The sequence below is a fragment of the Mustela nigripes genome, chromosome 3 (genome assembly GCF_022355385.1).
Source record: "Mustela nigripes isolate SB6536 chromosome 3, MUSNIG.SB6536, whole genome shotgun sequence".
Lineage (NCBI taxonomy): Eukaryota > Metazoa > Chordata > Mammalia > Carnivora > Mustelidae > Mustela > Mustela nigripes.
The window spans coordinates 31,492,817-31,498,281 of NC_081559.1; the positions used below are offsets into that span (position 1 = coordinate 31,492,817).

Below are 5,465 nucleotides of genomic sequence, written 5' to 3' on the forward strand. Positions count from 1 at the left end.
AGAAGATTTTATTTATTTATTTGACAGACAGAGATCACAAGTAGGCAGAAAGGCAGGCAGAGAGAGAGGAGGAAGGAGGCTCCCTGCAGAGCAGAAAGCCAGATGCAGGGCTAGATCCCAGGAACCTGAGATCATGACCCGAGCCGAAGGCAGAGGCTTTAACCCGCTGAGCCACTGAGGCACCCCTTGGAGACCCTCTCTCTCTCTCTCTCTCTCTCTATATATATATATATATATATACATATTTTTTAATTGATTTATTTGAGAGAAAGAGAACACAAGAAGGGGGCAGGGTCAGAGGGAGAAGCAGACTCCCCACCAAGCAGGGAGCCTGATGTGGGACTAGATCCTGGGACTCCAGGATCATGACCTGAGCCGAAGGGTCCCCAACAGGCGCTCGTTGGAGACCCTTTTTAAGTAATTCACACTCTCAGACATGACATTGAATATTCTCTCAGAATCATCATGTAAATGACCACCCTAACAGCAAAACACTTAGACCTGATAAACTCTGGGAAGATCTCCAAATTTAGGAAAAAACATATTTACTACTTAGCTATTTGATAGATGACTCAATAAAATCCTCATCTGCATATGCTTGATGGCCCATTCTTGCAACGGTGATTTTGTCCAGCTTTCTACAGAGAGAATAGAGAGAGGAATCAGAATTTCTTGGATTGGATCAATCCAATAATGGATTGGTGGTGAGTCATCATGGCAGATGCAATGATGTTTTTGTTTTGCTTTGTTGCCCTGAGTGAAATGATTTTTTTCTTTTCTCTTCTTTTCTTTTTTTTTTGTGATTGATAGTGTGGAAAGATTTCTGTTGGCTTCACCTCTTATTCTTGGTACATTTTTTAGGAATGTTATCAATTTTAGGAAACCTTCTCTCAAGTGTCTTTCACTTGCAAGCTATAGGATTTCAAGGCATTTCAGAGGTTTGTTGTTGGAGAAGCGAATCTTACATACTTTCTGAATGGTTAACACTCATGGACCAGCTTGTCTTCAGGGGCCCCTCATGTTGGGGCATATTATGATGGTCACATCAGACCTTCTACCTTCGCTTATCAAGGTGGGCTCCGTTGGGAGACTGGGTGTTAGAACTATTACTAACAATTCTTCCTGTAGGGAGGCAGCTATAAATAACTAAACTATACACAGAAGAGTCTGTGAAACACATAAATATCCCACTCAGCCAAAACTAGATGTAACCCCATCAGCTTCCTTAGTCATGATCCAAAATGCCCATGGCTCCTCCTGTAGAACCCAACACAAGGAGAACTATGACTGAGGAGAAGCTGTAGTGGGAAAGAAACTGGCCCCAGCCATGTGTGGTTACACACATAAATTTTTTAAAAACCTATAAATTTTACAAGAACATATGGCCATCTACAAAAACATACAGGTGCTTCCCATGAGGAGCCTTCAAGTTTAATGAAACTTCAAGTTTATTAGCTGCATGGTAAATCCATTTCTTCATTTTCATCCACTCCCAATTTTCTTCCACCAAGCTGCTGCTGTTTCCTTAGGAATGCCTAAGGAATTCCTTAGGAATGCCTGTTTGCTTGTTGAACTTAAGGACCAGATCTGTAGAAAATATGACACAAACGTGTAGGAGACGTGTACATGGCTGTATTTTAGCTGGCCAGTTTATTACATTTAACAGAATAATTACTTGGCATTATGGGATCAGTAGCTCTTTTTTTTTTTTTTTAAAGATTTTATTTATTTGACAGACAGAGATCACAAGTAGGCAGAGAGAGAGGAAGGGAAGCAGGCACCCTGCCAAGCAGAGAGTCCAGTGTGAGACTTGATCCCAGAACCCTAGGGTCATGGCCTGAGCTGAAGGCAGAGGCTTTAACCCACTGAGCCACCCAGGTGCCCCGGGGGTATCAGTAGCTTTTAAATTTGGGGTTAAAATCATCTCTGTAGCTTTTTAAAAATACACATACACAATATACCCAGAAATTCTGATTCTGTAAAATCAGAATTCTACAGAATTCTACCCAGGGTGAGGCCCAGCAATCTCCAGTTTTCAAGTTTCCCAGCTGATTCTGATGAGCTGCCAAGTTTGAGAACCACCGATGTAGATACAATATTTGGGTGAATGCCTCTGCCTGCCACAGCTCCATGGGAATAAAGGATGAACTTACAAAGAGGCTTTTGATCTGGTGCCAGCAAGAGCGGTGAGTTCGCCGTCAAATTGGCTATACCAACACTCAGTGAGGAGATTGTCATAGGTTTTGTATTAGTTCAGACTCTTTGGGGTGCAAATAGAAAATCCCATTTCAAACTAGTTTAGGCATAGTTAGGAACTTATTGGCTCCTGTGGCTGAAATGCCCATTTCAAGTGTGGTTGAACTGAAGTTTCACATAGCCTTCCATGGAGCACTGTCCACAGAGAGATAGCATCCCTTACAATAATGAGTCTTGCAAGAGCGTTTTATTGCTCTGGATGGATCAAGTGTCCATTTCTGACCCAATGGCTGCATCCAGAACATCTGTCTGGCTAGACCTGAGACAGAGGACCACCTCGGGCCATCTGGGCTGGTCAGCTTCACTGACCCATGGGCCTGTGAAAGGGGGTGGTTGTTCCCCTAAGCAGGATTGCAGGCAGAAACAACTGATGAACGGGTGGTTGGCTCAGTGAACTCTAGAGCCGCTTCTCACTGAGGGCAGTCTTGCTTTGTCTTTGTTCAGGTCTCAGACTTGCCCAGCCCCAGTGTCATGCATGTCTGAGGCCTGGCTCCTGACAGCTGGGGGCATGGGGCCATGGGGAGGGGTGCTCCAGAACCCATCTGGCGATCTGCAGCTTTCTGCCTCCTGTTCGGGTGAGGTGGGTTGCATGCAGTTTTGCAACAGTCCAAGATGAGGTGGTGGATCCGAGGAGACTAAGCCAAGAAAATTCTGCCATCATATGCAGAGTCAAGATCCAAAGCCCAAGGAGGCAAAGTCAACAGAAGCCCATAAGAGGATGTTTCCGAAGTACATGGTGGTGTACATGCGAAAGTAATTTTTGAGCAAAAGCAAGGATGGCTAGAACAACTGGCAAGGCCATCTCCCGCAGCTGTTGGGGGGCCTGGAACAGCTAACCCCAAGATCTGTTTACCGAATGTGTTTTCTCCGTAACAAGATGGGTGCTTTTTTGCATTTGGCTATCACACTATCACCAGTCAGTGGGAAGACGGACCCGGAGATGGGCCACCTATATCCCGCTCAAGGAAGGTTCCCCGTTGAGCTGTGGAGAGGTCCATCACCACACAGCTCCCAGGTGATGTCTCCTTCAGGGCCTCCCTAGGCTGCAAACAGCAGCTGGGCCTAAAACCATGGCCGCCCTAGACAACCTGCGTCTAGAGGTAATATGGAGACCCAGTTAGCTCCCCCCACTGAGGGACAATTTTCCTAGGCATTGCGTGCTCTATAGTTCCCCACCAGTCCAGGGGCTTTATGAAGCCTGCAGCTCCTTTTTCCCTCAGCCCAGTTCTTCCCACAAGCTTTCATCACTATTGATCCCCAGTAAACATCTCGAACCCCAACCTTCATTTCAGTATCTGCTTCTGGAAAACCCACCCTGTGATAAGTATCATGAGGTTACATTCTGATCGGCCTATTTGAAGTAAGAAGAAACCTTCAACTTGCAAACTACTTTTTAATTCATTACAAAACAAAAACAAAAACAGACGTAGGACTCCTTCTCTTCCTTTGAAAAAATAAGATATTGTGATACCCGAAACTAATATAACACTGTGTCTTAATTATACAGGGATTTCTTTTTAATTTAAAAATAAGGATATCACATTGAAAAATTCTAAACTGTGTATTTGCACAATAATATTAAAAAATGTTCTAAAGTGCAGATTTCTGGAATGATACAGAGAAGATTAGCAAGGCCCTTGCGGCAGCTGACATGCAAATTCATGAAGCCTGCCCTATTTAATAAATAAATAAACAAAGTGCAGTTTCCCCCACCTCCATTCCCTTTATTGCCTCTCTTAGGAATCAGAGTGAAATATTTTCTTTGATTTTGCCAAACTTTGAGGACCATGTAAATTCACAGGAAGTTGTGCGGGGGAAAAAGATCTAGTTTAATTAAATATTTGGGTAGGGAGGAGCCATTGTCTTCATCATATGTTTTCAATCAAAAATTTTAAAAATTAAAATCAGGGGGCACCTGGGTGGCTCAGTCAGTTAAGCGTCTGCCTTTGGCTCATGTCCTGTAGGATCGAGCCCAATGTGGGGCTTCCGGCTCAGTGGAGAGTCTACTTCTCCTTCTCCTTCTGCCATTTCCCCAGCTTGGGCTCTCTTGCTCTCTCTCTCTGTCAAGTAAATAAATAAGAATTTTTTTTTTTTTAAATAAAAAGATGAAACTCAACATTGAAACTGTTTGGAAAATGGTATTATTTTTCATTCACAAAGGCATATCCGTATCTCAGAACATATCTACAGGGGCACCTGGGTGGCTCAATGGGTTAGAGCCTCTGCCTTCAGCTCAGGTCATGGTCCCGGGGGCCTGGGATCGAGCCCCACATCAGGCTCTGCTCAGCAGGGAGCCTGCCTCCCCCCGCTCTCTCTACCTGCTTCTCTGCCTACTTGTGATCTCTGTCAAGTAAGTAAATAAAATCTTTAAAAAAAAAAAAAGCATATCTACATGATTTTGAACCTCAGTTTTATTTCATTACAGTTGTGGAGAATAGGTACTTAGTAGAGGCCTAGAGTTTTTAGAGTCCCTGTTAAATTATTTTCTGTAAATGTAGTAAAATACCATAATTTAGACTTTTAAAATGTATTTTTTTAATCCAAGCCGTAGAGCACGTAGCTAAAAAATTCAAGCAGCTCAGAACAACTTATAATGAAAAAAGACCCTACATCAGTGCTCCTCACTCCCAGCCTCTTTCTCCCAAAGCAGCCACCGTTAATCATTTATGCTGTAAGTTCTGTTAGCGGTTACCTAATGCATCTCTAAATTACCTTCTTACATCGCCACTTCTTGATCTGTCAACTTTGGATATTAAATATTGATTTTCTGCTATTGTGGGTGAGGATTTAAGTTCCTGCATTGTTCCAATTTGTATATTTGTATTTCTATTTTTAGCTTCTTTGTAATGGTAAATATGCTAAAAATTATGTCTTATTCCATTGGTTTTCAAAGGCTCTCATGATTGCTCTTTTTTTGATGAGAATATTAACACCCTTGCCCTTTCTTCCACATTTCTTCCCTCCCTGACCTCTGTTCACTGTTTTTTAACCTTTATGATATCAGTGTTGATAAATTTATGTTCTGTTGTAATCATAATTAACTTTGTCTATAGGTTGCTTCTATGTGTTGAAATAGAAAAAAAATAGTGTTTACTCTTAGGAGTCATGAGTGGTTTATCACAGAGCCCTGTCACGTGCTTCGAACATACCTCTTTGTGGTTTCGTTGTCATGAAACTTGAACCTCCCAAAGGGAAATGTTCTAGGCATC

General features: G+C 42.6%; 1 non-coding gene across 1 annotated transcript; it reads left to right on the forward strand.

Annotated features, from left to right (window-relative positions):
• Positions 1 to 3,834: 3,834 nt before the first annotated feature.
• LOC132014770 (U6 spliceosomal RNA) lies at positions 3,835 to 3,937 on the forward strand. The gene has a single exon (XR_009403412.1). It is a non-coding gene; the product is annotated as a U6 spliceosomal RNA (small nuclear RNA).
• Positions 3,938 to 5,465: the final 1,528 nt, after the last annotated feature.